The sequence below is a fragment of the Canis aureus genome, chromosome 3 (assembly GCF_053574225.1).
Source record: "Canis aureus isolate CA01 chromosome 3, VMU_Caureus_v.1.0, whole genome shotgun sequence".
Taxonomy (NCBI): Eukaryota; Metazoa; Chordata; class Mammalia; order Carnivora; family Canidae; genus Canis; species Canis aureus.
The window spans coordinates 58,576,981-58,596,576 of NC_135613.1; the positions used below are offsets into that span (position 1 = coordinate 58,576,981).

Consider the following 19,596-nt stretch of genomic DNA (forward strand, 5'->3'; position numbering starts at 1 on the left):
GACTGGGCGCCGCGCGGGGGCGGGGCCGCGGGGCGGAGCCGGGGAGCGCAGGCCGCGAAGGGGAGCGGCGGAGGCGTGGATCCCGGAGCGCGGGCGCCGAGGTCCGCGGGGGCGCGGCCGCAGAGGGAGCTCCGGGTCCCAGAGCCCCCCACCCGAGCCCGGGGCTGCAGCGTGCGGCCGGAGCCGGGGGCGGTCGCCCCACCGGAAGAAGGCCTCGACCCCAAGCGGACTTTACTCTGGAGACCAGTAATGCGGGTATGCATCCCCTGGGGGCTCTCAGCCAAGGACCGGTCCCGCTGGGGGGTCGGGGGGAGGGGGACGGGACGCCTCCACTGTTCAGGGAGCCCAACGGCAATAGCACTGCCCAGAACTGCCACCCTCACTTTCGCCCTGTCCTCCTGGGGGTCCTTTACGGGGAATCTCTTGCACCAGTTTTTAAGACCGAAGGGAGGGGAGACCCCTGTGAAGTCCCCTCGCAGCCCCACTCCGTAGCTCCATCTTTGTGTCCTTCTGGCCAGTGATCAGAAGGGGCTCCAGGCTCCCCAAGGGGCCCCTGGCGGAGGATCTGGTAGGGGATCCTGGACAGTCTGAGGTCTGGCACCGAGGAAAACAGGGTGCCCCTAGGGCTGAATCTCCCAATCCTGGGATGAGTGAGCTTTGGGTAATGGGCCCTATACCTCGGAGACTATGTATCCACCGGCCTGTAATCCCACCTCTATTCCCTCTCAACACTCCTTTCTTTCCTAAACCCAGATATCCCCTCTTCCATCCGCTCCCTTCCCGGCATGCCTCACAAAAGAGGGAAGAATGGAAACAACTGTTTCTTCAGGAGGACAGGATAATGAGCAAAGATACTGAGTTTCCCTATAATTGTAATCTGTTTTAAAATAAGAATGGGAGGGGATCCCTGGGTGGCTCAGTGGTTTAGCGCCTGCCTTTGGCGCAGGGTGCCATCCTGGAGTACTGGGATCGAGTCCCAGGTCGGGCTCCCGGCATGGAGCCTGCTTCTCCCTCCTCCTGTGTCTCTGCCTCTCTCTCTCTAGGTCTATCATGAAAAAAATAAATAAATAGATCTTTAAAAAAATAAAATAAAAATGGGAACATCCAATCTTTTTCTCCCCAAACCTTTCCTGACTAGCCTTCTCCCTACCGGGCCAGGCCCACCCAAAGGAGGCCCAGTGGCTGGGCAGGCCTAGCTAGATGCCTGAGGGACAAGAGGTCCCGAAGGGCTTGTGTTTTCCAAGCACAGACCCCATGGACTGGCCCACACTGCCCACAAGGAGCTGGATCAGCCCAACAGATGCTGAGCGCCCCCCCACCCCCACCGTGGAGACAGGAAGGAACGCTGGGTTACCTAATCAAAGGAGCCTTCCAGCAATTATTTCATAAGAAAGTCAAGTGCCAAAAGGCGTGCATGTTTCATGAGCGTGAGTATGTGTGAGTGTGTGTGTGTGAGCGTGTATTCCAAGTAGCCGTCTACACGGGGTGAACCAAACTGCTCCCTGCACGCGGAGAGGCGGGGAGAGCCCCACACTCTGCACGGCCGGGCAGGTCTGAGCACCTGGGCCCGAGGTTCAGAGACCCGGCCTCATTCCCGCCTTTTTTGCAGGACCCACGGGAGAACCACGCGGAGAAGTCCCAGGAGGCACTAGACAGCTGACCCCTGGCTCCCCGGCTCAAGTGCACCTGGGCCACCTGGCATGCACGGGGGTGGGCCCAGGCCCGACCGAGTCCAGCCTTTTCTCTCATTCCCCGGAGGGCAGGCTGGCCGGATCTCAGGTGGTGGACGGTAGGAACCAGCTGCTCGGGGTCCACCCATCCGCTCTCACCTCGGGTGAGTCACCCGCGGTCCCGATCCACCACCAGGGAAGTATTTGGGCGGGACCGGGCTCCCTCTGCCGCGGAAGTGGGGCTCCTTGTGGGTTCCAGAAAGGCCACCCCCGGCGGCTCTCCGTCCGCAGTCGGACTCCTGAGTCAGTACAGCAGCTGGAGCTGAGCCCCGGGGAGGAGAGCTGTACCAGGAGCCTGAAGAGGAGGGGCGGGAGCCGGGAGAGACTGCAACGGGCGGGGGCGGGGCCAGCGCGGGCTCTGAGCTCTAAGGGTCCGCCCTCCGGCTCCGCCCAGGCGCCGGCCCCCCCGCCCCGCCCCCGCCCGGCCCTGCTCCCCCCAGCTCCGCGCCCCTCGGGCTCCGCCCCCGCCTAGCTCCGCCCCAGCCCGTCTAAGCTCCGCCCCGCCCGGGTCTACTCCCCGGCTCCGCCCCACCCAGCTCCGCGCCCTCAGGCTCCGCCCCCAGCTCCGCCCCGCCCCGCCCCCAGGAAGCAGGCTCCGCCCCCCGCCCGTACCAGCCTGCGAGGGAGGCCCGCTAAGGGGGCTGCGCACTCCCTGCACGTTCACCCGCGCTGATGTCCGTGGGCGGGGCAGGCCGACCTCCCACCAGGTCCGGAGGACTCTGATGCTGTCTTCCAGTTCCTCCTCCGCTGGCTCTGACCCCTCCACTGCCTGTTGGGCGCTGCCTGGGCCCTTGCTCCAGGCTGGGAGAGGATGGGGGACATGCTGCCCACCCCCAACCTCTGGCCCCCCCTTGCTTGTCCCTTCTCCAGATCAGATCCTTCCAGGCCAAAACCATCAAGTCAGGGAAGTTAGTCACAGACCTGAGATGAGGAGACTGAGGCCCCAGGAGGAAGAGGGACCAGCCCCCAGCCACAAAGCCAGTCACACAAAGGCAGGATGAGAATCCAGGCCCCATCCCCAGCATGTTGGTCCAACTGTCACACTCAGTTGGGTCTGCGCAGTGGCTCCTGTCCCGGGCCAGTTGAGGCTACTCTCCCCTGGAATTAGAGGGCTCCAGCCATCCCCCCACCCCCTGCACACCCTCCCTGGGTAGAATCACCCACCCCCACAGCCCTACCCACCATCTCCACTTGTCCACCGCCTGCCCTCTCTCTAGACCCAGCAGCCTCCAGTCTTTGCCCTGAAGCTCCCACCCAGACTCCTCATTCCTGAGAACACAGGTCACATCAGGGTTACTGGGCGGGGAAAGGACACGAGGGATGGAGTGCTCAGACCTCCACACTCCTCTGCTGCCTGGCTGGTGCCACATCATGCCCTGAACCCTGGGTCCAGGTGCATGGGTGCCGGGTACATGCACACTCCTCACAGGCAGGGGCTCTGTTGTGGCCACTCATCTGTCCCCTCACCTGGAATGGCACCTAGCTTTAGAAAGTGCTCAGGAAACCCTGGGTGATTAAATGCCTGGGAAACAGGGGCTCACTGGTTGGCCTCGGGGGCCAGGGACTGTAGATGGGTAGACGCTGAGCAAAGGGAGGGAAGAGATGGTCGGGTCCCCGGGGGGGTGTGGGGTGCTGTTTGCTAAGATACATTGGAGGGTGCATTCGAGGAATGGCAAGACCTGGGGGCCCAGGGGTGCCGCACACAGCTAATCCCCAGGTCACCAGGGACCCCTCCAAGCCCCTCTGCCAAGAAGGGCTCAGTCGGAGGGGCATGGGCCCGGCCTGATTCATTATCTGTCAGGCCCGATGGCCCTGCCACACCATCCATGCAGCCCTCAGCTTGCAGGGCAGCAAACGGGCCTGGCAATCCCGCTCTGTGACCCCGGGGGTGGGGAGTGCCGTAAAGCAGCCACACCCCATGCCCCCAGGACCCCAGCTAACAAGGAATCTGAGACATGCACTCTGGGCCTTGCCACCACTCCTCCCCTGGATCCTGGACCCACGCTCGTCCTGGAAACCACTGCCTTGCTACGAGATCCACAGCAGTGGGGACATGAGCTTGTATGTACCCTGTCCTGCCAGGTGGCTGGGCTCCGGGATCACGGGGAGAGCCAGGCATGGAGGTGGGGCCCTGGTGGAGGCTGTGCCCTGTGGGGGGGAGGTGGAGGGGGGCATGTGCCAGCGGGAAACAGCCCCACTGAGGCTGACCCCGGAGCCCTGCGGAAACTCCCCACCCCCTGGTCACTCCCACCAAACCTCAGACTTCATCATTCCATCCACAGGGGACTCTCGCCCTAACGCACATAAGCGTGGGATGTTTGTCTTCTCCCCATGCATCTGAGGGCATGTCTGTGCTTGCATCATGCTTGCGTGTACATCCATGTGGAGGAGTCACGTGGGCGTTACAGAGTCTGTGGTACTTGCACATGTTCCTGCACATGCTCAATGTGTGTAGGGCACGTGTTCGTTTGCTGCACCTGTGTATGTCGGAGGGATCTCTATGCATCTGCTCGTGGGTGGTGAGTACATGTTAATACATGCATGTGTGTGCCGGCAGCACATGTGCCGACCTATACATCGCGACAAGTCCTGTGCCACTGACACTACACACATGTGTGTCTGTGGGTGTTGCGTGTCCACACAGGCTTGCTGACATCTGAGTGTGTGTCACTATCTGTTCCTTGCACACGGCCTATGCCCCATTTCTGGCGGGCCCACGCATGCACTCCGCCCCCAGGGGCGCGGAGCCTGGGCGCTGTGGGCTGCTCTGCTGGCTCCTGCCCGTGAAGGGCTAAAGGGACCCTGGCTCTGAGCGGCTGGACACAGGGCAGAACTTCCCCCCCTTGGGGAGCTATGTTGGGCCTCCGGCCCTGGGGAGGAGCTTCCCGCCGCCCACTGTGGGGGTCTAGGCTGGCATGGAACGAGTGTGTGTCCTGGCGCAGAGTGGCTTGGTGCCCTCAGAGCTGGGTGGGCATGGAGACAGCCGCGTCCATCCCCGATATGGCCATCGGGCTCAAAGTATCCGTTTCCAGGAGCCTCAGCCCCAAGCCCCAGCCCCACAGCCTGGTAAGGTCTCCACCGGCTCCCCCGAGCCCTCTGCCTATGCCCTGGGAATGGCAGCTCTGAGGCAGGGGAGCAGGGCTCAGGTCTGGGAAGAGCCCGCATCCTGCCCTGGCTTGTCCTGTGCCCCCGGGCTCTGGGGGGTGGTGGTGGTGTCAGGGGCAGCACAGCCTGGAGCCCCCACAGCCTGTATTCTGAGCCTCAGGCCTCCAGAAACCAGCCCAGTGACAGGACAAGGAGGGGGGCCCCTCCTTGCCCTGCTGACCCCCGCCATTCTGGCCCAGGGGACCCAGCCACCCACAGGGTCAGCAGTTGTCGTTGGGGCTCCTTCTGCCCTGTCCCTACCCCACCCCCATCCAGAGGCCTGGCCCCCCGCCCCAGCCCTGCTCAGCCTGCTACCCTCCCCCTCCGGGACTATTTATAGAGCCTGGGCTTGGAGCCTCCCGGGGACAGGAGCCAGAGGTCCAGGGCTCGGAGGCTCCTCACCTTCCTGTGCCCGTGGGCCGGGCAGTGTCTGCTTTCAGCCCAGGAAAGGCCCCAACCCAGGCACTGAGGGTGCAGGGAGGCCGAGCTTGTGGGGGTGCTGCCGGGCCCTCAAAAGCATCCCAGGGCCTAACGGGGGCTGAGTGTTCACGGGAGGCATCAGGGCCTGCCCACACCTCCTCGCCACCCCACTGCAAGCCCCAGAGGCACCCTCCCTCTAACCCACCCCCCCCCACTGCCTCAGGGTGCCATTCACAGCTCTTCGCCAAATGCGCAAAACCCACTTCTTCATGCAGGCCTGCCCTCATCCCTCCACCTGAAGCATCCCTTCCACTAGCCCTTTTCCAGCAGACTCCCACCCATCCTTCATCCTTCAGGTCTTCAGAGCCTATCTGAAACGCCGCCTCCTCTGGGAAGCCCACCCTAATGAGGGCTCTCCCACTCACCTCCCCTCCCCGCCTTGTCATGCCCTTTGGAATACATCTCTTTTCCCGTCCTGTCTCCATCCTCCAACAGGCAACTTATGTGTGTCTTGAGTAGTGATTCCTGTTTGGGGTGTAGGGCTGGGGGCTCCTGAAAGGGCAGGACCCTGCCTCGTTCATCCTCCTGACCCCGCAGTCATGAATGAAGGGGACAAAGGGGCACACAGGCCAGTGACTGGACAGAAGCGGACAGAACGGGGGACAGAAGGGAGGCTAGAAAGACCCCTCCTGTGTGCCCTGAGCCCTGAGCAACGGCCCGGCATCCCCGGGGTGGGAAGGCAGCAGGGGCAGCCCAGGCCAGGTCTCAGTGACACGGCTGGGCCCTGGGCAGCAGCCAGATCGGTCACCCTCATTCTTTCCAGATCAAAGTTCCCCCAGGGAACATCCTGGAACCTGACACTGGTGCAGGGGCTGAGCCAGCTGGCCATGTTCAGAAGGAGGGCGCAGAGCAGCAGGGCACCTGTCCCCAGCCCCAGGGAGGCCAGGCCACAGCCCAGGGAGGGGCAGACACGCACACACACCTGCTCCAGCCCCAGCCCCAGCCTCCCAGAGGGTCCCAGGACTCCAGGCCCCCAAGGTCTCCAGCCCCCCAGGACTCCAGGCCCCCAAGGTCTCCAGCCCCCCAGGACTCCAGGCCCCCAGGGTCTTCAGGCCCCCAGGACTCCAGGCCCCCAAGGTCTCCAGGCCCCCAGGATTCCAGGCCCCCAGGACTCCAGGCCCCCAGGGTCTCCAGGCCCCCAGGGTCTCCAGGTCCCCAGGGTCTCCAGGCCCCCAGGGCCCTGTGACCTCTTGCTTGTCCCAGAGGTTCCCGCCACAGACCCCCACCTCCCAGGCGCACCCTCCCCTCAGCCCTCATGTCTCTGTGTTTCCGGAACAAGGGGCAACTGCAGGGTGGGAGAGCTGTGAGCCATGGCTTCTGGGGTCGAGTGGTTTCCACGTTACTCCCCATCATCCGGTGACAAGGGGAGGGGGCAGAGCTGTGTCTGCTGCCTCCCGGCCTCTGGGGCCCTCAAGCTGCTACATGTGAGGCACAGGGAGGAGGCGGGCAGAGCTGGCCTAGGGCAGGAGGTCAGGACCAGGCCCCTTAGCCTGCTCCCGTGTCCTCTATCCTCCATCACTGTGGAATGTCCTGCCACAGTCAGTGTGTGGTTCACACCCCCCCACGTGCAAGCGCATGCTCACACACGCTCTCTTACGCATGTATGTGCACAGTGCTCTCACACGTACATAAGCACATGCATGCACACTCACATGCTTGCACACTCTCGCATGCACACAAATGCACAGTGCTCTCACACATGTGCGCATAAACACATGCACACGCTTTCACATGCATGTACATACATGCACACAGACACACGTGCACAATGCTCTCACGCATGTGTACATTGACACACATACATGCACACACGTGCACACATGCTCACACAAGTGCACACACATGCACTCTTGCACGCTCACATGCTAAGGAGTGGCTAAGAGCACAGCTCTCTGAATCTCACTCATGGCTCACTACCCTTTGTACCTCAGTTTTCTTGTCTGTAAAATGGAAATTATATCAACAGTACCTGTGGCCTAGGATTGTTACGAGTCATAAACTAGTACACATGTGTAATGTCAGGCACTCAGTGAGCACTCATATAGGAGCTAAATAAAACCAGCAAAAATACATCCAGTCTCCAAACTTGAATCTCAATAAACACGACAACGTGAGTCTACCTTTCTCTTTCTGCCCTAGGTGAGCCGGCCTCCTCACCACCAGGTCCAAAGAGTGATGTGAGTAGCTGTGGGTCAAGTCCAGCAGTGGCATGCAGTTCCAGGCGTGCATAACAACCTTCAGGTAATAGAAGGTCCATCTCATGCAGAGACATTAACTTGCTTGAAACCCTCAGCTCCGGAGCCGAGACATGCAATCTTCAAAAATTAGTAATATGAGAGGATATGTTTGTAGACAAGAAACGGAGACCAGTCCTTCAAAGAAAGAGGACAGAAGGCAGAGGCTGGCAGTGTAGGGGTGCTGGGAGGAGATTGGGGCCAGGCGTGCAGGCACTAGGGCTGAGCCAAAGCCCAGCATGTCCACCCTCAGGGCCATGGTGAGTGGCAAAGCCACATGCCCGTGGTTGGGCCTCAGCAGAGCCACCAGGCTCAGAGGGACTGTCCCAGAGATGCGACGCTCCTGTCAAGTGCAGGCCACAGCACACACGTCTTAGAAGACCGCGGTTGGGAGCCTGGCCAGATGCAGACCGAGCAGAGGCCATGGGCAGGTGGCCCTGAGTTTTGCAGAACCTCCGGAAAACCTCATAAGCAGGGACCACAGAGCACTGGTAAGGCAAACAAATCTAGGGGATGTAAGGGCTGCTCACTGAGAAACTTAGAGCAATTTGGAGAACACTTTTTTTTTTTTTTTTTAAGATTTTCTTTATTGAAGAGACAGAGCACAGAAGGAGGAGCAGACGGAGAGGAAGACACAGGCTCCCCAAGGAGCAGGGAGCCCCACGCGGGGCGAGATCCCAGCTCAGCATCAAAGAGCAAGAAGAAACCCGGTTCTGACAACAGGAAGCAAGAGTGTGACGTCCGGGGTGTGCAGTGTGACACCACCACCAGAGCACTGTTTCCAAAGGTGGGGCCGTGCACACAGCAGTGCTGAGCGAATAGCACTGGCAAGCAGGCTGTGTTTTCAGGCGTCACCTAAGGGGAAAACAAACGTGGGACCTGGGAGGGAGCAGCACGCAGGCCAGGGTCCCAGCCGCGGTCACCCGAGCATGGGGCTCCTGCCCAGGTGGTGCCAGAGGGGGACCAGATGGCCTTGTCTGCGGGAGAGCTGCGATTTTCAAGACGGCCAGCCCTGACCACCCCCATCCCTCCAGCCCCTGCAGGCCCCCCACTCACTCTCATCACTCCCCTGGTCCCATTTGTCCCTCTAAGTGCGTCCCAGCCCTGCCTGTGACCTCCATCCCACCCAGCAGAATCTCTCAGCCACCCCTGCTCCAGGACCCATGATTCGGTCAAATCTGTGCGGGTCAGGAGCTGTTTTCCCTCCGCGCTTGTAAAAGTTGGGAATTGAGATAGACAAAGCCTGCGATGTTTAAACAGATGTGACAGGATACGAGAAGAGGATTGGTCTTGGCCCCGTGCTAAGGCCCAGGACAGCGGGTGCCAGGGACTCCCACACACCCGCTGGCACGAGGGCAGCCCACCGAAGCTGGATCCCCATGGAGGTGCTTGAAAACCAGGTTCCTGACCCTGAGCTGACCCTCCGCCCCACCCCTTGGGCTTACAAAAGAGGTTGAAGAGGTTGTTGAGGCGTTAGGAAGAATTAGAGATGAGTCCTTGTGAGTCCCACCCAAGCAGAGGGGACTGGGTGCAGGTATGCTTGGCCCTCGCCCTCATCCCGGGAAGCAGTTTCACTGGGATCATGGGGAAAGTCAGGAAATTATTCCAGGAGCGGGAGAAAATGGAGAGAACTGGAAGATTGGTGTCCAGCTCATGCCTCAGTCATCCAAGGAGGAGGACGTCCTATCCTGCCCTCCAAGGATTATGGGCCTCAGGCCCTGCCCTCCTACTGTAAGCAAATAGGTGGCTGCAGGGATGGAGGGAGCACAGAAAACATTCTTTTTTTTTTTTTAAGATTTTATTTCTTGGGATCCCTGGGTGGCACAGTGGTTTGGCGCCTGCCTTTGGCCTGGGGCACGATCCTGGAGACCCTGGATCGAATCCCACATCGGGCTCCCAGTGCATGGAGCCTGCTTCTCCCTCTGCCTGTGTCTCTGCCTCTCTCTCTTTAAAAAAAAAAAAAGATTTTATTTCTTTATCCATGAGAGACACAGAGAGAAAGAGGCAGAGACACAGGCAGAGGGAGAAGCAGACTCCCTACGGGGAGCCCGATGTGGGATTTGATCCAGGGACCCCGGGATCATGCCCTGAAATACATTCTTTGAGAGGGAACAACGGGCAGCACAGATGTAATGTGCAAGGCCTGCCCTGAAGCTGGTGGAGGGGATGGGGTGCCTAGAGCCCCCAGCCCCACTGAGCTGAGGCAGCTCAAATTCTCAGGGCCAAGGGCCAAGAAGGAAGGAGACTCAGAGAAAGAGCTCCAGGTGTCTGCAGAGCATCTCCTGGAGGTTTGCTAAGAACGGCCAGGCTTGTACATGAGAGCAAAGAACCACTGTGAAATAGCAGGCCCAGCAACCTACAGAGCCCACGCAGGAGCTCAGACAGTCCCTGCTTCCACCAGTCAGGATAGACAGACCTTGCAGGGTTGGACAGACTTCGCAGAACACCAGGCCCCCAGGGAGAGCCATCGAAAGGGTCGTGCATTTCAGCAGAATGAGAGGCAATCCGGCAATCCACAGGATGGAAGAAAATATTTGCAAGCCACATACTTGTAATAAGGGGCTAATATCCAAAATACATGAGGATTTCAGTATCAAAGAAACAAGCCAATTAAAAACAGACAAAGAGGGGATCCCTGGGTGGTTCAGCGGTTTAGCGCCTGCCTTCAGTCCAGGGCGTGGTCCTGGAGTCCCGGGATCAAGTCCCACATCGGGCTCCCGGCATGGGGCCTGCTTCTCCCTCTGCCTGTGTCTATGCCGCGCCCTCTCTCTCTCTCTCTGTCTCTCATAAATCAATCAGTCAATCAATCAATCAATCAGACAACGGACCCAAAGAGACATTTTTCCAAGGACGATGCACAAACAGGCCAATAGTTGTGTTGGAAGGTGCTCGAGGTCACCGATTATCAGAGAAAGGCAAATCAAAACCACAGTGAGAGACCGCCTCGCACCTCCCAGAGTGTGTGCAATCCAGAGAACATGAGGGAAGTGCAGCCTCTGTGGACACAGTATGAATACATATAACACACACAAGGGCATATTATGCACCCTGAGAAAGAAGATCCTGCCGTTCACAGATTCGTGGCTTACACTGCACGTAATTAGCCAGACAGAGAAAGAAAGGCACATCCTGCCTGGTCCCACATGTAGGGGGAGAAAAAGCCAAAGGCTTGGAAGCAGAGATGCTTCACAGGCAACCATGTGAGGCAATGGGCGTGTTAATTGATTGTGGGAATTCTTGTACAGTGTGTCTGTACATCAAATGATCATGTTGTGCACTTTGTGTTTTTTTTAAGTTTATTTATTTATTTTTTAGTAATCTCTGTCCCCAACGCGGGGTGCAAACTCATGAACCTGAGATCAAGATCAGAGCTGAGATCAAGGGTCAGATATTAACCGACGGAGCCACCCTCACACCCCTCATGTTGTGCACTCTAAGCATATGACAATTTTATTTGTAAATTATACCTCAATAAAGCTGCAAAAAAAAAAAGAAGAAGAAGAAAAGGAAAAAAAAAGGAAAAGAAAAAAAGAAAGACCATGAGCTAGCAGAAGGGCTAACCAGACTCATAATAAAGGTCGCCTTGAGCAGCCCGGGGTGGCTCAGCAGTTTAGTGTAGCCTTCAGCCCAGGATGTGATCCTGGAGACCCGGGATCCAGTCCCACGTCGGGCTCCCTGCATGGAGCCTGCTTCTCCCTCTGTCTATGTCTCTGCCTCTCTCTCTCTCTTATGAATAAATAAAATATTTTTAAAAAATGAAATGCATAAATCCCCCCAAGACATGAAGTGTCAAAATTCACTTCAAAAAGAATAGCTGATCCTTCTTAAAAGAAATCTCCAGAGCAGCCCAGGTGGCTCAGCAGTTTAGTGCTGCCTTTTTGGTCCAGGGCATGATCCTGGAGACCAGGGATCGAGTCCCATGTCCGGTTCCCACCATGGAGCCTGGTTCTCCCTCTGCCTCTCTCTCTCTCTCTCTCTCTCATGAATAAATAATCTTTAAAACAAACAAACAAACAAAAAAGAAATCTCCAGACACCAATTACTTCACTAATGGAGTCTACCAAATATTTAAGAAAAAAATGTAAAAAAAAAAAAAAAACACCTTTTAAAAAATGAAGGAAATTTTCAAAGGACAGGACCTGCTCCTGGCCTGGTTTTTTCCTGACACTCAGAGTAGATAAGAACATCACAACAGAACTTGAGCAAATTGAATCCAGTAACACACAACGAGATAATGCATCGTGACCATCAGGGGTTTCCGTCACAAATGCAAACTTAGTTTAGCATTTGAACATTAAGCAATATAATCCCAATTAACAGTGCAAACCAGAAGAACTATAGGATTAGCTCAATAGATGCAGAAAAATCATCTGAAAAAATGCAACATCCCCTAATGATCAAGTGTTTTTTTTTTAAAGACCTTTTCGTAAATAAACTAGGGACAGAAAGGAACTTCCTTAATCTTACAAAAAGCAGCCAAGATAAACCTACAATGAACATCGTTCTTGACCATAAAAGGCTGACTGGGTCTCCTCAAAGATTAGGGGATTGGCATATCTTGTCTCACCTCTTCAGTTCAAACTTGTGCTGGAGTTTCAGCCCATGCAACAGACAAGAAACAGAAGGTGTGCATGCCAGATACCAAGAAAACCCTTTGTTCACAAAACATGGGTGTGCATGGAGAAAATCTTAAGTAATCAAAAAAAAAAAAACAAAACAAAACAAACTACTGTAACTAATCAATGAACTTTGTGAGGTCTCAGGATACAAGGATCAAGGTCAATCCATAAAAATCAATTAGATTTCTCTACCTGAACAAGACATGAGTAGGACACTGGGATTTTTAAAAATCCCGTTTACGATAGTATTTACAATAGCAGAAAGCCCAGTACCATTCAGGATTGCAGAACACTTAAAAATGCCCAAGGATATATTTAACAAAACATACACCAGACCTGTATGCAGAAAACCGCAAAATATTCCAATATCCTAAATAAATGGAGAGATACGACTGTTCACAAATTACAAGAATCAATATTACTGTTGATTCACTTCACATGGGTCTGCAGAGCATCACCACCCCAATCAAAGTTACTGTCCCCATGCGGGACTCGGGACTCGATCCTAGGACCCCGGGTTTATGACCTGGGCCGAAGGCAGAGCCTTTAAGATTTATTTATTTATCTTAGAAAAAGATGGGCAGCCCAGGTGACTCAGCGGTTTAGCGCCACCTTCAGCCCAGGTTGTGATCCTGGAGACCCAGGATCCAGTCCCACTTCGGGCTCCCTGCATGGAGCCTGCTTCTCCCTCTGCCTGTCTCTCTGCCTCTCTCTGTGTGTCTCTCATGAATAAATAAATAAATAAATAATCTTTAAAAAAGAGAGAGAGAGAAAGAGAGAGAGCACGCGAGCAGTGGGAGGACGACCCGAGGGAGGGGGAGAAGCAGACTCCCTGCTAAGCCCCACACGGAACGTGGGGCTCCATCCCAGAACCCTGAGACCATGACTTGGGCTGAAATCAAGAATCAGATGCTCAACTGAGTGAGTCCCCAGGTGCCCTGGCCAAGAGTTCTTAGGGAACAAAATCAAAATGATAAATAGAACTTAATCAAAAATAAAAAGTTCTAGGGGCGCCTGGGTGGCTTAGCCAGCTAAGTGGTCGACTCTTGATTTCAGCTCAGGTCATGATTTCAGGATCATGAGATTGATCCCAAGTCAGGCTCCATGCTCAGTGGTTAGTCAGCTTGGGAATCTCCATTTCCCTCTTCCCCTCCCCCTGCTCAAATGCTCTCTCTCTCTCTCTCTCTCTCTCTCTCAAATAGATAAAATCTTAAAAATAAATAAATACAAAGTTTTGATCTGCAAAAGAGGCCATTAAAATATGGAAAGACAAGCCACAGACCGGGTGGGGGGGGAACGTTTGCAAAACAGGTTAGTTCATTTACTTAGACTTGAATCTAGAGTGTACAAGGAATTCTTAAAACTCGATCTTACCTGATTTTTTTAAAAGCAATAGATTTGAACAGATACTTCACCAAAGAAGTTATTTGAATGGAAAATAAGCAAATGGGGACGCCTGGGTGGCTCAGTGGTGGAGCATCTGCCTTTGGCTCAAGGAGTGATCCTGGAGTCCCAGGGTAGAGTCCCGGATAGGGCTCCCTGCAGAGGGCCTGCTTCTCCCTCTGCCTGTGTCTCTGCCTCTCTCTGTGTCTCTATGAATAAATAAATAAAATCTTAAAAAAAAAAAAAAAAAAAGAACACAGAGCAACTGGAATTCTCATTCATGTCTGGTGGGAATGCAAAATGGTGCCAGGACTTTGGAAGGTAGATGGGTAGGTCTTCCTGAGTCAACCCTACACTATGTGGCCCAGAAATCTCGCTCTTGGCTATTCACTTAAGACAGATGAAAACGTGTGTTCGCACAAAGATTTGTGCACGAATGTTAATAGCAGCTATGTTCACAGCAATAAAACGCCGAAAACAACCCAATCTCCACTGGTGAGCAAATAAATTGTCCTCTATAGATGCAACGAACACTGCTCATCAACAAAAAAAGAAAAAATACAAAATACATGCAACAACATGGATGCCTTTCCAAGGCTTAACTCCACGTGCTAGGAGTCAGATGTGAATTATGATATATTGTAAGATCCCATCCTGATCTGTAAATCCTCAAAACAGGAGCCCTTTGGAAAAGACAGACACATGAGGGCCAGAGGTAAACAGTGAGACTGGGAGGGAAAAGGAGACTTTCAGGGAGATAAAAATGTTCTTTGTCTTGATTGTGGTGTGGGTAAACGGCTGTATGTGTTAAATTTGGTGAATATCTCTTTATATACATTATACCTTTAAAAAATATCTGATTTTTAAAAGGGAATGTACGGCAGACCTGCTGGGCAGCGGCGGTTTTGAGAGCACTGTGGTGACAGCTCACTGCATGGGAAGCTGACACCCCTAAACCTATGGGGGGAGGGCTGGGTGCCTGCCTCCACGGGGACAGGTGCAAACACAGGACCCAGGGTGCCCCTGAAGCCTGCCCGCGCGCGCCCCCTGGCGGGAAGTGACACCCTGACAGCCGGAGCGCAGGAGCGGAGGTGGCGGGGGAGGGCAGGGGGCAGGGCCAGCGGTGTCCCCAGCAGGCCCAGAACAGATCCAGAAGGCGCAAGGGAGAGGATTTTTTTTTAATTTTTATTTATTTATGATAGTCACAGAGAGAGAGAGAGAGGCAGAGACGCAGGCAGAGGGAGAAGCAGGCTCCATGCACCGGGAGCCCGACGTGGGACTCGATCCTGAGTCTCCAGGATCGCGCCCTGGGCCAAAGGCAGGCGCCAAGCCGCTGCGCCACCCAGGGATCCCAAGGGAGAGGATTTTAACCTTGAACGAACTTTTACGTTTTGTTTTGTTTTGTTTTGGGAGACCTTGTTCTTTTTTTTTTTTTTTTTTTTTTTTCCCATTGTGGCGAAATCTACCCAACGTAGAAAGTGCTGCGTGAGCCGTTGTCAAGTGTATGACCTGGGGAATGGGGGCACTGAGTACCCTTACGGGGCTGCTGCGCATCCGTCCCCTGAAAGTCCCTGCCGGCAGCCCCGCCCCACCGCACGGGACTCCGCGTAACCCCCATCCTCGGAGTCAGTGCCCACAGTTGCTCGTTCCATTCAGGTCGTTTCCGGCTTGTTCAAGAGCATTTCCAGTGGTTCCTAGGCTGGGATCACCTACGTGATTTCTTTTTTTAATTTATTTTTTATTTTTTATTATATAATTTTTAATACCGACATTCTGGTCACCTCACACCTCACACAGAATCACCCTACGGGGAAAACCCAGTTCCTGTAACCCCATTTCATTGCCTCCCAGTCTGTAACTGGACTCAAATCTGAGCCTGTCTTGGTGGCCAATTACAGAGCCACAGTGAAGAAAGGTGTGTGCATGCTCACACGCTCACATGTACACACACAGGCATGCACCCAGCAGGTCTGAGCTGGAGGGGTGCTGAGCAGGCTCCTGCTGACCGCCGGCCTGCCCCATACCCCTCCTTGCCTCTGAGACCCCCTGGCTTGATGGAGCTCTGCCCTGCCAGCCAGCCCATGTGCCCAGAGGAGGTGCCCACGCACACCCGATAAATGTGTCTGTGGGAGCATAAACATAAGCAGCAGTTCTTTGGGGCACTCGCTTGCAGAGACACTGATTCAGTTGGTGTTTGATGGGGGGGACAGGGGAGACCAGGATAGCAGTATCTTAAAGCTTTGATGGAGTGTGAAGAACGAAGGTGAATGGGAGTGTTGAATCGCTGAATTCCACACCCAAAACTAGCACACACCATATGTTAACTGACTGGAACTTAAATAAAAACTTTTTAAAAAATGGACAAGGGCCACCTGGTGGCTCAGTGGGTTAAGCGTCTGACTCTTGACTTTGGCTCAGGTCATGATCCTGGGGTCATGGGATGGAGCCCAGCACAGAGCCCACTTAAGATTCGCTCTCTCTCCCTCTGCTCCCCTGTAGGCACTTGCACACATGCACCCTCTCTCTAAAAAAATGGGGGGTGGGGGATCCCTGGGTGGCTCAGTGGTTTAGCGCCACCTTTGGCCCAGGGCGCCATCCTGCAGTCCTGGGATCCAGTCCCATGTCGGGCTCCCTGCATGGAACCTGCTTCTCCCTCTGCCTGTGTCTCTGCCTCTCTTTCTCTCTATGTCTATCATGAATAAATAAATAAATAAATAAATAAATAAATAAATAAATAAATAAATAAATAAATAAAATCTTTTTTAAAAATGGGGGTGGCTCAGTGGTTGAGTGCCTTCAGCTTAGGGCGTGACCCTGGGGTTCTGGGATCGAGTCCCGCATTGGGCTCCCCACAGGGAGCCTGCTTCTCCCTCTGCCTGTGTCTCTGCCTCTCTCTCTGGGTCTCTCATGAATAAATAAGTAAAATCTTTTTAAAAATACTTTTTAATTGAGAGTGATTCCTGTTGCAAAAATCACTAGAGCCCTAGATAGGGCAGCTGTTATCAACCGTGGCTACACGTTGAAAACACCTGGGAAGCTTTATACACACTGATTATCACCAACCTAAAGATTCTGATTTAATTATTTGGTCAGCTTCGGTATTAGGAGTTTAAGGTTGCCAGACTCTAAGGTGATTCTAACGTGTGTCTAAGGCCAAGAGGATGAAGGAATGAATCTGCAGTCCTATCCCAGGTGACTCAGCACCCCCTGTGAGCGTGCGCACCAGCGTGGGTGGTTGCTGGGTGTGAATGACCCCGACCACTAGAGTATCACAGGACTGAAGCCCTAAAGTGGTGAGGAAGTAACTGCTTCCTGGACCCAATTCCAATGGGGAGGGGCTCCCCCACCCCCTCCCCGCCCAGCAGGCCTCTGGCACCAGCCAGCTCTCCAGCCCTCAACTGTGTCTGTGGAGGTAGGGTCAGAGTCCACAGGGTAAGGGCTCCATCCTACAGGCCGCCCTCGCCCCTGCATCTGACCCCAGGAGCAAGTCAGCTGTTCCCCGTTCTTCTGACCAAATGGCTCTGAATCGGAGGTTCCCATGACCGCATCCCCAGGTTGATGCGTCAGTGGGAGCGGATCACAGGCCTCATCCTCGGGTTATTATAAGAGGACACGACTCGGGAGCAGTGGGTGGAGAGATGCCCAGGACAAGGTGTAGGGAAGAGGCAGCGCCGCCACACCCTCCCCAGGGCCCGGCCAGCACCCGCCGGGCTCACTCTGTCCTTCTTGGCTCCTACTGAGGCTTCATTACTCAGACACGATTGATTAAACCATCGGTTGCAGGTGATTGATTCGACCTCCTGCCCCCTGCCGGTACCCAGAGGTCAGGAGGCAGACCGGGAGTGGTTCTCCTGCCACCAGCCCCCTTACTGGGGTCCCAGTGCCACCTTGCTAACAAACAAGACACTTTTGGGGTCTCTGTACCAGGATTTAGGACATTCTAGGGGTTCAGGAACTCGGTATGAAAATAGGATAACGAAATACACATTTCTGACATAAGTCACACAGCCGCAGGCAGGAGCTCCTGTCTGTGGAGGGCCCGCCGTGGACCTACCCCGGCCTCAGTGTTTGCAACATGCATCCTCCCTTGACTCACACATTGGCTCTGGGAGGACAGATGTCGCCGCTCCTGTTTTGAACAAGTGGAGTCAAGGCTCCCTGCAGCCGTGCATGCGGTGAGTCAGCGGCACACAGCGGACCAGTTCCTGGGTCTGCAAACCAGCGCCACTCCCAAGCCCTGCGGAACCCCACCCTCCTTGCGCCGCCCCAGCCTGTCCAGTGTCTAACAGGAGCTTGGCTGACAGGCACCTGTGGGGCGTGGGGGGCAGTGCCATCTGGGCCCAGGGCTTTGGGACGAGGAAGACACAGAAGGGAAGTTTCCCTGGGATTCGATCGGGGGAAGTCTTGGTCCCAAAGAGCTCATCAGGCTCTGTCTGGCTCCAGGAGCAGAGAGATGTGTGTTCACAGGGGCCAAGGAATCACATCGGCTGAGCAAAGGGAGCCAGTGCTAGGAGCCCAGGGCCAGGCCGAAGCTGCTACAGAACATGGGGACACCACAGATGCAGCGGTCCCGACAGCCTTCCCACTGGGATTGTAACTGCCCCTGAGTTTATGAAACAAGAGCACATGGTCTCTGTGAATCCCCCCTCCACACACACGCACATACACACATACCTTTGGCAAAACACAAAGGTGGTGGTCCTCTGCTGGTGTCTCTATTCGGTTGGTTGCTTTTCAATCGGAGGAACCAGAAACCCCAGAGACCAGCTTAAAGCAAGCTGACAGGAAACGAGAGGCAGGGAACTGGAGGCAGCAGGTCAACGTGATTCTTTGTAGGTCAGCGCTACTGCACATGTGGTTCCAGGTCCCCTGGGACTTACAAAAGCCGATTCCTGGCCGTAACCCAGCCCCTCCGGGTCAGAACTCCGGGAATGACATTCTGATTTCACAAACTCCCAGAGTGGCTCCAATGCTCCCAAAGGTAGAGAATGCCACACCTTTGGGGGACGAGGCAAGAGAAAGGGCACCAGACGATTTTTGTGAGTGTTGTTCCAGTGCAGAGAATACTCAAGCTTCAAAAATAAATAAATAAATAAAACCTACATTTTGAGATAAAATATCCCTGCAGAGAAGTGCATGTGTCATACACACACAGCTGGATATATTTCCACGATCCCACGTTTGGGGACCAGTGTCCCAGAGGCTCCCTCTGCCTCCCCAGGTCACCAACTGACTTTGAGGCACACAGAAGGCACCCTTCCCCGCAGGGCCTTGGCCCTCGCCTCTGTCTGTGAGAGGCTACCTGCATCCCTGCACTCACCTGAGATGCCCCTGACTCCCAGCTGCAGAGCATCTGCAGGGGCAACCCAGAAGGGGTGAGGGGAGCATCCCCACAGGCTGTGGTGCTGATGTCAGTGGCAGGTGTGCATGTCTGTTGGCTGCATCCCTAGGACAGAGCTGCTGCTCAGGTGTTGTTGAGAAGGAACCAGTGGGGAGTCAGTGAAGCTGCAGAAGGGGCCACCAGTGGGAGCACAGGGTCCTGGGGAAGAGCCAGGTGGGGGCGTGGGGTGAGGGGGATGGCTATGCGCCCTCGGGCAAGACAGTGTTGTGCCCAAGATCGTGAATCCGAGAAACCGCCAAGGAGCCCACACCGATGCAATCACACGAGGGTTTATTTACAAGCTCGAGTCTGGGCCCAAGTATACCCGACGCAGCGGAGCAGGGACTTGGACCCAGACTCTAGCTTGTAAATAAACCCTTGTGTGCTTGCATCGGTGTCGGCTCCTTGGCGGTTTCTCGGATTCACGATCTTGGGCACAACATTTGGGGGCTCGTCCGGGATCCAAGAAACCTCCAGGACCCCATGCGGAGGGTTTCACGCGTGGTGAGTGCACTCAACTTTTTCCACCTTTTGCGCGCATATTTTCTGAGAGCTCTGAACTGTACTGTACTGTAGGAATTCCAATCTGTATTGGGTCGGCTTTGGCTTAGGCGGACGCGCTGGTG

The 19,596-nt window shown here is 55.1% G+C and overlaps 2 long non-coding RNA genes across 2 annotated transcripts; one reads left to right on the forward strand and one right to left on the reverse strand.

Annotated features, from left to right (window-relative positions):
- The first annotated feature begins 59 nt into the window (after positions 1-59).
- On the forward strand, positions 60-9,389 carry LOC144311124 (uncharacterized). The gene is made up of 4 exons (XR_013376684.1): positions 60-255; positions 1,610-1,834; positions 7,494-8,079; positions 8,168-9,389. It is a non-coding gene; the product is annotated as an uncharacterized LOC144311124 (long non-coding RNA).
- On the reverse strand, positions 8,191-19,213 carry LOC144311125 (uncharacterized). Its single transcript, XR_013376685.1, has 3 exons — positions 18,911-19,213; positions 18,265-18,587; positions 8,191-8,443 (listed from the first exon to the last, which is right to left on the reverse strand). It is a non-coding gene; the product is annotated as an uncharacterized LOC144311125 (long non-coding RNA).
- Positions 19,214-19,596: the final 383 nt, after the last annotated feature.